The sequence below is a fragment of the Miscanthus floridulus genome, chromosome 19, assembly GCF_019320115.1.
Source record: "Miscanthus floridulus cultivar M001 chromosome 19, ASM1932011v1, whole genome shotgun sequence".
In the NCBI taxonomy this organism is placed as follows: Eukaryota; Viridiplantae; Streptophyta; class Magnoliopsida; order Poales; family Poaceae; genus Miscanthus; species Miscanthus floridulus.
The window spans coordinates 67,857,527-67,870,336 of record NC_089598.1 but is presented as its reverse complement, the minus strand read 5'-3'; positions in this window follow the sequence as shown (position 1 = coordinate 67,870,336).

Genomic DNA, 12,810 nt, shown 5'->3' with positions numbered 1-12,810 from the left:
TGCTTAGGTGCAGGTACTAGGTTCTTAACTGAAGATGAGAAAATGTACATTAGGTTGTATAAACTTGAGAACATGTTAAAGTGATTTGAATAGAGCTTAAGTTAGAATATGCGGACTGCAGTAAGCATGTGCATTCCCCGAGCATCCCTAACTTCATTCATGTGCATCTATGATATTTATCTTGAGCATACATGCAATAGGTGTGCCGGAGGGAGTGACGCTTCTAGAGTTCGAGGGAGCGAGCCAGGAGGAGGAGCCCGAGGTTCAGGCAACCGACGAAGCAGCCACCGAGGAGGAGTTGCCCGAGTGCCCTGACCACCACCCATCCTCTTTCCTAAAAGGCAAGCCCCGGAGCATATTAAGTCTCCCATGTTTTTACAAATATCTTGAGTATCTTTTATTGTTGATGATGCTTTAAGTATAGGAATTAGTTGGAACCAATTGTTGCATTATATATCTATCCTTGTCTAGATATCGCACTTGAATCCTATGTAAGTTCAGGAACAGGTTAAATGCTTAGCCATGCTTAGTGCGGTAGAAGTCGGGTGATTTCCTGTCACCTGCGAGCTTTAGGATGAGGTGGGTCATGGTTGGCTATATTTGCTATCGTGGAAAAGAACCATGTTAATAATGAATTAAGACCGGGCGGAGTCTTATGTAGGTTTGAACATAGTGACTCCGTCTGTGTCGTTTAAGGACCGATACACTGTACGTCCTCATGTCATGTTGAACGCAGCTTAACACTTAGCTGGCCGGATAAGTCGTTCCAACCGCGAAGCCTAGTAGCTCAATTCAGGCCAGGAGCACGAACAGTTGGTCGCAATCTAGATGGCAGTAAGGATGTGCGGAGAACCATTGGCGTAAGCCCAAGGGCGGGTTAAGTCACCGAGCACTCATGGCAGAGTGGTTCTCTAGTTTTGCGGCACTGATCGTACTCGTGACTCCTGAATTGTACCAAAGGTGACTTATTTGCGACCCTAATGGGGAAGCAGGGTTTGTGTTAGGAATACCCCTCTAGCTGGATAGAAATTGATTCGAATCGCCGTCTCTCCCGAATAGTGAGAACTTGACTGAGCAGCGGCAACGTAGATTCACTTAATTTAACGATATGGTTAAATGGAGAATGACGATAATGTTGCCACAATTTATACCTGCTATGGTTAATAATGTTTGCATCTTAATCAAGTGATTGCTTAGTACATGTGCTAATATAGATGATAGGTTAATGGCTATAACTCACTCCTAGCTTAGGTTAAGAGTTGATCATTATTACTTATGCCTTTTCCGCAAAAAGAAAGTGTCAGCTAGATCCACTAAATTAAGCTTTGCATGATCCTTGGTGTCAATTATTTTTGGTTTTCAATGGGTAAGTCTAGCTGAGTACATTCTCATACTTAGGGTTTATCCCCTCTTGTTGCAGATGACCTTCTTTAACAGGGCTTCTATAAGTATTGTCTTCACCCGGTGGGTGACGAAGACTAGATCATGAGCATGATCTCTGTTTATCTTATCCAAATGCTTTTGTGGGATGTGATCGGCAAGCCGGTACTTGTATTTGAACTCGTGTGTGTGAGTTAGACTATTTGCTTCCGCTACTTTACAAGACTTGGTTTGTAATAACTATGACTCTGATGTGTTGTAATCTATCTGCAAACGGTTTGTGAAATGTTGTAATGTGTGATGTGTTATGTTGAATTACTGTGATCTTGGTTGTATGCAAGTTGGTTTGAAATCCTTCGTGGTTTTAGTTGACTACCGGGTTTATATGGGCTCAAGTGTGAGAATTTGATCGTTCCGATGATCGTTTTTGTACTTGTGCTCTTATAAATTGGATGATTCTGCGACAAGATGGATTCCAAGAAAACCTATGTTCTTATTTTCCCTACCTTTGTCTTGACAATTTCTTTGTTTCTATGATTGCCAGCCCTGACGGTGCAGTTGGAGAACCTCCAACTAGCGGCGAACGTGGCTATGGCGGTCGTCAATGCCCGTGGCCCCTTACTCATCAACCATCTGCACGACATCTCAGCACATGCCTAGGAGATCGCCCTCCATGGCATCCGTCACAGCGCAGTAGTGGCCCTATTCGCGGGGAAGGTCTAGACCCAGCACGAGCTCCACACCATGGAGCCAGGCTTCCCAATGGTCGTCGACCCCGACATGCACGAGGAGTTGATAGAGGACTTCGACGATGCAGCTGCGGCCATCGTGGACATTGCATCTGCCCAGGATGAGATTAATAAAGTTTTTGATTAGTTTGTACTAGGAACAAACTATCAATGAATAAAATTTCTGCTTCTCTTTAAGAATGCATTTCCGAATATGCTGAAATATAAATCTAATTGTCTTTGTATGTGCCTTTGCTCTATAGGCGATACATATCATATCGGCTTTTCCCTTTGGGGCTAATTTTTGAACTAAAGGCGATACCCTCCTGGTACCGGCTATTAGAGCCGATGACCAAACAAATCAGCTATCAAGTATTAATCCAAACGCTAGGATAATACTTCTTTAGGAATTTTCCATTGATTGCTCTATCAATTTCCTCTTCCCCTTCTAGCATTTCCAAAATATAAGCATTGCCAGGCGCACAACGTTTAATCCGATAAGGACCTTTCCAATTAGGCGACCATTTGCCAAACCTGCTGTCTTTAGACCTAATCGGCAATCTTACTTTCCAAACTAACTCTCCTTCATAAAACTATTTGTTCTTGACCTTTTTATTATAATGCCTTGCAACCCTTAATTTATTGGCCTCAATATTTTCAGGAGCGCGCAGCCGACGACAACTTAAGTCCTCCAAATCATCCACCATAAGGTTTTTATAGGCTTCGGCTATCAAATCATTTTGAAATGTAACATGTCATGATCCAGTCTAAATCTCCCAAGGAAGAATTGCATTATGCCCGTATGCTAACTCATAAGGTGATGATTTAATCGATCCATGGCAAGCCATCCTATATGCCCACAATGCTTCATTAAGTGTCAAGTACCACTTCCTTGGTTGCTCTTCAATTTTCTTCTTAATCAACTTAATCAAAATTTGTTTGTTAGACTCTGCCTAGCCATTAGCTTGAGCATAATAAGAAGAAGAATTTAGTAATTTAATTCCCATATTGGCAGCAAAATCTTTGAATTCCTCTGATGTGAACATTGTCCCTTGATCAGTAGTAATGGTTTGAGAAATCCCAAAATGATAAACAATATGCTCCTTGACAAAATCAACCATATTCTTTGAAGTTATTGTTTTCAAAGGAATAGCCTCAACCCACTTAGTAAAATAATCTATTGCTACCAATACAAACTTGTGCCCTCTACTTGAAGATGGAAAAATCTAGCCAATTAAATCAATTCCCTAGCCTCGGAATGGCCATGGCTTAATTATTGGGTTCATAGCCGATGCAGGCGATTTCTGAACATTACCAAAACGCTGACAATCTAGACACCCCTTGTAATATTCAAAACAATCTTCTAATATTATTGGCCAGAAATATCCAAATCAGTGAATAACCCATTTTATTTAATAAGCTGATTGATGAGCTCCGCATATTCCTTCATGTACTTCTCCCATCGATACTCTTGCTTCTTCTTGACTTAAACATTTAACAAAAACTCCATCAACTATTTTGTAATACAATTAATCATCCAATAAAACATACTTAGTCGATATATATCTCAATTTTCTCGTAACCTTCTGTGATGGATTTTTGAGGTAATTGGCTATTTCAACTCTCCAATTATTAGCCAGGGTCTCACTACTTATGATTTTTTGGAACATTCGATAGCTTGATGCATTCTGAGCTAATCGCTTGTTCTCTTGATTCTGTGCTCTTAGAATATGCTGAAGAGAAGTAAGGGGAAACTCTTCAAGTAACTTTTGACATTCATCATGATACCCCTTCAAAATACCATCTTTACATTCATATAGGCCGATCAACTAATTAATAACTAACTGTGAATCTCCAAATATTTCAATTGACTCGGCCTTTAATTCCTGAAGAAGTTGAAGTCCCTTAAAAATAGCTTCATATTCTGCTTGATTATTGGTGGTCATGTATTTGGTTTAAAAGGCAAACTCAAAACTTGCCTCCGAGATGAAATAATAACAATACCAATGCCGCCCCTTGCTTACATGATGATTCATCAAATAATAATGTCCAAGGCATAGATTCCACATAGCTGATGCTTGGTTTATGATATTGAGTAATAAAATCGGCCATCACTTGTCCTTTGACTGCTTTAGCCGATTTGTACCTCAAATCAAATTCTGATAATGCAAGAATCCACTTTCTCATTCTCCCATTTAAAATCGGCATTGACAACATGTGTTTGATCACATCAGCTTTAGACACAACTATACACTCAGCTGATAATAAATAATGTTGCAACTTAGTGCAGGAGAAATATAAGCATAAGCATACCTTTTCAATAGGAGAATATCTTGTTTTTGGATCCAAAAGTCTTCTACTTAAATAGAAAACAACCCATTCCTTTTCTTCAAACTCTTACATCAAGGCCGATCCAATTGTTTGGCTATCTGCCGACACGTACAACTTAAAAGGCTTACCATGCTGCGGAGGAACCAGCACAGGTAGAGATTTCATATACTCTTTTATCTCCACAAATGCTTTTTGTTGCACGTCACCCCATTTAAATTTTTTTTATCATTTTCAACTTCAACAAAGGAGAAAACAGCAAAATCCTTTCTAACATATTTGAAATAAATCTTCTGATGAAATTAATCTTACCAAGCAAAGATTGGAATTCTATTTTATTAGTTAGAGGTAGTGCCTCATCAATTGCTTTCATACTTTTATAACCAATCTCAATTCCTCTCTCATGGAGGATAAAACCCAAAAATTGTCCAGCCGACACTCCAAAGGCACACTTATTAGGATTCATCTTTAAACCATGTTTTGTTATGCACTCCAAAATTTCCCGTAGATCAGCCAGATGTTCTTTGTACCCTTTGGATTTCACCACCACATCATCAATATAGATTTCAATAATCTTGTCGATCCACTTATGGAAAATATAATTCATTGCCTTCTGACAATTTGCACCAGCATTCTTCAATCCAAAAGTCATCACAACCCATTCAAATAAGTTGATTGCACCAGGGCACCTAAAGGCTGTTTTTGCTATGTTTTCCTCAGCCATAAAAATTTGATTATAACCAGCATTACCATCCACAAAACTAATTACCTTGTGCCCGGGCGCTGCATCTACCAACATATCGGCTATTGGCATCAGATATCCATCCATCAGTGTAGCATTATTCAAATATCTGAAATCAATACAGACTCTCAACTTCCCATTTTTCTTATACATAGGAAGTACACTCGATATTCACTCTGCATATTGGCAAGGTCGAATAAATTTTGCTTCTAGTAGTCTTTCAGTCTCCTTAATATCATCAAGAACAATTAGATTAAATCTTCTTGGAGCTTGTTTAAATGGCTGATATCCAGTTTGATTAGCAACCGATGTTCAACAATTAACCGATCTAAATCAGGCATTTCATAATATTCCCAAGCAAAATAATCTTTAAATTCATTTAACAAATCTATCAATTCTTGTTTATACTTAGGATCCAATTTAGCACTTACACATGTTGGCCTAGGTCTATCTCTAGGACCAATACTATTTCTTCTAACTCATCGGCCGACGTAAAACCATATCCTAGTTTACCATTTGTACCATCTATTGGATTATCCATTAAAATAAACTTTTAGAGCCGACTGCTCGGATCGGCTGTTGGCCTTCATCATTTATCCTAATGAAGCCTCCTTCCCATTGCTTGCCAGAAAAACACTCAAAATCTTCTAGTTCCCAATACATTGGATTAGTTGTTGCTATACTCACAAAATCATCAGCATGAACTAGCACAACATTGTCTCTATGCCACTGAATTAAACATTGATACATAGTCGATGGTACACAACAATTGACATGAATTCAATCACGACCAAGGGGTAAACTGTATGAAACCTTTCCATCAATGACAAAGAATGTAGTGAGCAAAGTCTTGCTTTCAATTGTCAATTCAACATTTATTGCCCCTCTGGTCTTGGATGCATTACCCCCAAAATCCTTAAGCATCATGTCAGTCTCAATCAAATCTTTAGGTCCTTTACCAAGCTTGCGAAAAGTAGTATAAGGCATCAAATTAATAGAAGCACCTCCATCAACTAACATTTTACTCATCGGCTTCCCATTGACAAAACCTTTCACATATAAAGCCTTCAAATGTCGATGCTTAATTCATTTATCAAATATTGCTTGTTGTATCAATGTCAACTGGGCTACCATTTCTTCATACTCTGATTCATCAAAATCCAAATAAACTTCTTGATCTGCTAGAGCTTTAAATTCAGATGGTAAAAGAAAAGCCATTTGAATATTAGCTGATGGTTGACCCTTATTGGCTATTTGTTTAGCACACCATACTTGCGGTTTACTAGACTTCTAAGCCTGTTCTAATTCTCTGCTCCTTAGGCATTGTACTCTTCTCTTCTGACTTCTTGTTAAACCTCCTAGACACCACTATCCTTCCTACCAAACATACTCTTCATCATCTTCTTCTTCATAATCGGCCCAATTCTGATCAACAACTCGCTTTTTAAGCCGATCATGAATGCTTCTATTTTTTAAGCGCCGATCCACATCATTACGTTGACAGTCAATTCGATCATGGATAGATCAGTGATTGACTTGAGATTGCCTAAACTCCTAATATTGTTCGCTACATTCTGGGCAATTATTTCTAGTAGGCAATCTCAAACCTTCATTCCAACAATGTCTAAAGAAAGGGCAATTCCAATGTGACTCAGTTTGTTCTCCTTCATATCTCTGTTCTTCTTGTTAACATTGATATTCCTTCTCTTCTAACCAGTGTCGATAATCTTTCTCCTTCTACCGTTGCTATTTATTCAACAGAATTTGAGATGTAACATGTGGTCTCATCGCACCATCTCTCGACATTTCTCTCTGCTCATATCGACTCTTTTGTTGATCACGATGCCTTTCGATTTCTTTATATTCATCAGCTAATATTTGCATCTTGGGGTCAACTGTTCCAGTTTCTCTTGCTCTGACTGGTGTTAACACTTTAGCTTTCTCTTTGAGCAACTGAGAATCAACTATATTCTAATTCTTTGGGAAAGGATTATCATCAACTTTCATTTTTCGAGCTGTATCAAATTTAAGCTTCCCTTATTGAATAGCCCTCTGAATATGCTGCTAAAAAATCATGCAATCATTAGTTGTATGAGAAGTAGTGTTATGGTACTTGCAGAACTTCTTATTCTTCAACTGATCGGGAGGCAATATAACATGATTGGCAGGTAGTTTAATCTATCCCTACTCAAGCAAGAAATCAAAAAGTTTGTCTGCTTTTGTAACATCAAAATCATAACTCTCTTCAACTTCTTTTTCTAAAGGATTTGGAACCATTACTATTTTTTACTCCAATTCCATTCAGCTACGTCAATTTCCTCTTCTTCATCATCATCATCGACTAAATATGGATTATAAGCTTCAACAATTGCAGCATTCTTCTAGAATCAGGTATCTCTGCGCATATTCTGGAATTGGCTATTAAGTGCTGCCACCCGTTGAGCCAACTGACCTAAATTGTCAAATTCTTGCCAAAGCAACTTTTCTCTCCATGTTGGCAACATTCCTTGAACGGCCAACATAGCTAGCTGATAATCAGTCAGATTCAACGAAAAGCATAAGTTTCTTGTTTCTCGGAATCTCTGAAGGAACTCAGCACCCGATTCATTAGCTCTTTGTTTTATAGTTGTCAAATCTATGATCTTTCTTTCCCCTGTCCTAGTGTAGAAATATGTATGAAATTTCTTTTTACGATCACTCCAATTGGCAATAGAATTAACCGCTAGTGATGAAAACCAAGTGAAAGCTAGTCCTGACAGGGACAGAAATGAAATGAACTCGATGTGCCTCCTCAATAGAGACTTCACCCAACTGAATAAGATATCGACTGACATGTTCTATTGTACTTCTGCTATCTTGACCAGTGAACTTAGCAAATTCTGGAAGCCTATAATTCGTAGGAAGGGCCACAAAATCATACCACTCTAGATATGGACGTTTGTACGAAAAGGTATGCCCTTTTGGTTTTAAACCAAACTGATTTTCAATCATTTCAGTTACTCTAAGCAACAATTCATTAGCATTTGAGTTTGAGTGTCTTGGCAATTGCTAACCCATCTATAGATTGAAATTCTGAGTGCCTTGATATTCTAGATTTGAAATCATATTGAGAGTATTATAATCTAAACCATAATGATATCCTTGTGGAATCTCTATCTATCGAGCCCCTTCCTGATTTACTGCTTGAAATCTCTGATTGAAAACATTAGGATCTATATCTCTATGAATCCTTTGAACCGATGGTGCTATTTTTTGAGCCGACGATGGTATTTGGCCTGATGTACCAAAATTAACCATCTGATTCTGAACTTACCCTGTCGGCTGTTGCACATGCTGCACTAATGGTTTAGGATTATATTGCATTTGATTAGTAGTAGCACCCTGAATTTGTTTAGATGAATTCTGAATTTCCTAGGCATCATCACTCTTAGCTAGTGCTGCTTCTTGATGGCTAGTACCGGCTTGATTAATCCCCTGAGTCGATGGATGCAGAATATTGTAATAAGCCAGTCCAATGTGATCAAGTGGAAATCCATGAAACATGTCCTTCATGGTATTGTGGAATGTATTCAAGAAAGCTGTGTTATGATTCAGTATTGCATCATGAACAGATTTGTTGATAGTTTCTACAAAGAAACGCCTATCATTAGCTTCATCTATATCCAACTATCCATGCATCAAAACTCTCGGTAGTGGATATTTCTAAATAACTTTATTGTCACTTTTTTTGGTGTATGACAACAAACACTTATTCTAAAACTCCTCTATAGCTTTACTGGTGACATCTTTATCCTCAGCAGACAAGTCTTCATAAGGTACCATAAGAATATCCTTATTGTTGTGAACCGCCATGACAATTGTGGTCCCACCGGGCGTGCCAAAAAGTGTGTTGACACAAAAAATGTGGCTATATGATCAACACACAGCAAGCTAGAAGATCTGAATGGAATGAGACTAGAGATCTGCTTAGCTTCCACATAGAACCAGCCAATTCTGAAAACCCAATGATGTGCCAGCCAATTTGACCAGCAATTGATAAGGCAAGAAAATTTTATCAGTAATTTAAGGTGGAACATGTTGGTGTTGCACCAAACAGTTCCAAATGTACGGCTAGATTGCCGATTCAATGAGACTATCGACTAAATAGTCTATATCCAGCATGTCCATGAAATGAAGACCTTCAAATCAAGGATTATCGACTAATATTAAATGATAATGATATGAATTAAAATAACAGTTTACACCAAAATTTGGGAAGAAGAACGCGGGAACTCAAAGCTTTCAAGATTGTGTCATCAAGGAATCGATTACATAAGGATCGATATCAGCTGATTCAGATAGGGCACTGGAATCGGCTCTCTGCAGATGATGTCAGCAGATAACAACAATAAGCTATGGTTGGCATTGGGAAAGACATGTCGGACTCTACAAAAAGGAAAAGATTAGGGTCCAAGTAATCTTAAATTAGGAATGTTTTCTCTTATACCAAAGATTGTAATGAGTCATACTTGAGTAGGATTCATGCTTAGGCTTCGGGTATAAATATTGGACCCCGGCTATTGTAAAAAGGACATTCAATCAATCAATACCAAGCCTTAGGAGTAGGAGTAGTGTAGATCTCGGTGATTTCTTCAACAAGTAGAGTAGTGTAGATCTCGGTGATTTCTTCAACAAGTAGGGCTGCATCAGTCCGATCGACCTCAGGCTTGTTTGTAACTACCGTCATGGCTTATACTTCTGTTTGTAAGGCTGCATCGGTTAAGTTTGACCTCCACTACGAGATCTAGTATAAGCTAGTTATCGATTCTTATTTAGTTCAAGTACGGCTGCATCGGTTAAGTTCGACCTCCACTACTCAAATTAGATTAAGATCAAGTTATCGGCTCTACCTAAGGGTGACATCATTTGGGTAGATTCATTAAGTTACCGATCTTACTGATATTCTTATTGTCATTAGTTTCAGCAACATCAACCTGCTTGATCAAGATCGAACTAGATCGGCCTCACATCCTTTTAGTCCCTCATTTCTTGTGCCACATTGCGATGATTCTTACTTTAAACGATGGATTACATTTCATCAGCTATCCTACTTCAATCTTGATCGTGCATAGTATGCGGTTAAGGCATGTACGATCTTGAGGAGATTTACTGGCTAGTTAAATCTGGTCTATAGATTGCTATTATGGCTATAACAATCCGATCGATCCCCACTGATGGCACTCTAGATCGAAGGATGCTAGTTGGTAGACTTGCTTTCGACCAAGCGTAACCTTGGTTGTTTGCTATGCCTACATCGGCTAAATAGCCGCTTGCCTGCACTTTAATGCTCATAGTATGTTTTCATGATCTGTTAAATATGAATAGATCTGTTTTCTCTAAATGTTTAATCTATTATCTTTATTACGGCTGCCATCAATCCGGTCGAACACCACTGTTAAAGATGATAGGTTAGATTTGAGGAGTTTATAGGTCTGCTCGCATCGAATAGTCGTTTGTTCACATGCTATGATCCTTTTTCTACCTGAATCGGCTCTTTTAGCTGATTTGCCTATGCTTTCATAGATATGACATGCTTTCATGAACCTGTTGAAGTATGGTCGGTTCTATGGGTTTTCTGGTTCTAGACTATCATCGTCATCATAGCTGCATCGATCCGATCGAACCTCACTGTTGACGGTAATGGATTAGATCTGGATGGTTCATAGGTCTGTCTGTATCAAACAGTCGATTGTATGCGTGGTATATCTCTTTTTTCACTATGTATTGATCAAATCTGATTTAGCCAGTGATTTATCTCTGATGTATACATGTTAGTAGCTTAAGGGAAAGAATCATTAAAGCTAGGTGCATCGTAGTCGTCATTATAAAATCAATCACAACCCGTGAGTAGTACAGTCCTTAACAGCCGATTTCTTCTCGTATCGGCTATTTAGTCGATTTTCCTGTCTGGCTGCTCCTGAAGCGACACACTTAGAACTGTCTAGGCAAGCCTGGCTTGTTCCACCTTAAATTACTGATAAACTTTCTCTCCTTATCAATTGCAGGTCAAATTGACTGGCACGCCCTTGGGAGGAATTCATAGGGTCGACTGGTCCTATGTTGAAGCCAAGCGGATCTCTAGCCTTGTTTCATCAAGCAGATCCTTCTGGCTTGCTATGTGCTAAGCGCATTGACACATTTTTGCACCGACACATGTTCTGGCATGCTCGGTGGGACCCCACAATTTTCATGGCAACTCACAACAACAGTGACATCCTTATGGTGCCTTATGAAGACCTACCTTATGAGGATAAAGATGTCATCAGTAAAGCTATAGATGAATTTTAGAACAAGTGTTTGTTGTCCTACACCAAGACACATGACAATAAAGTTGTTCATAAATATCTACTACCAAGAGTTTTGTTGCATGGATAGTCAGATACAGACAAAGCTATGGATAGGCGTTTCTTCGTAGAGGTTGTAAACAAATCTATTCATGATGCCATATTGAACCATAATACAGTTTTCTTGAACATATTCCACAACACCATGAAAGAGGTGTTTCATTGATATCCAATTGATCAGGTTGGACCGGTTTACTATAATATTCCACATCCATCGACTTAGGGGACTAATCAAGCCGGTACTAGCCATCAAGAAGTAGCACTAGCTGGTAATGATGATGTCCAGGTAGTTTAGAGCAAATCTAAGCAAGTTCAGGGTGCTATTACTAATCAGATGCAGTATAATCCTAGATCGTCAGTGCAGTATGTGCAACAGCCGATGGGGCAAGTTCAGAATCAAATGGTTAATTTTGGCACAGCAGGCCAGATACCGTCGTTGGCTCAAAAAATAGCACCATTAGTTTAAAAGATTCGTAGAGTTATAGATCCTAGCATTTACAACTAGAGACTCCAAGCAGCAAACCAGCAAAGGACCCAATAGATAGAGATTCTGCAAGGGTATTATTATGACACATATTACAATACCTTTCATATGATTCCAAATCCAGGGTATTAAGGTACCTAGAATTTTAATCCACAGATGGGTCAGCAATTGTAGAGAAATCTAGATTCAAGTGCTGATGAGTTGTTGCTCAGAGTGACCGAGATGATGAAGAATCACTTCGGTTTGAGGCCAAAAGGGTAGACCTTCTCGTACAAACACCCATATCCAGAGTGGTATGATTTGGTCGCTCTTCCAACAAATTACAGGCTCCTAGAGTTTGCTAACTTCACTGGCCAGGATAGCACAAGCACAATAGAACATGTCAGTTGGTATCTTACATAGTTGGGCGAAGCATCCATTGAGGAGGCTCATCGAGTTCGTTTCTTCTCCTTGTCCCTGTTGGGACCAACCTTCACTTGGTTTTCATCCTTGCTAGTTAATTCCATTGTCAATTGAGCTGACCTAGAGAAAAAGTTTTATACATATTTTTACACTAGGATAGGGAAAAGAAAATTACCAATTTGACAACCATAAGGCAGAGAACTAATGAATTGGGCACCAAGTTTTTTCAGAGATTCCGAAAGACCAGAAATTTATGCATCTCATTGAAACTAACTGATGAATAGCTAGCTGCTTTGGCCATTCAAGGAATATTGCCAACGTGGAGAGAGAAGCTACTTGGGCAAGAGTTTGACAATTTAGGTC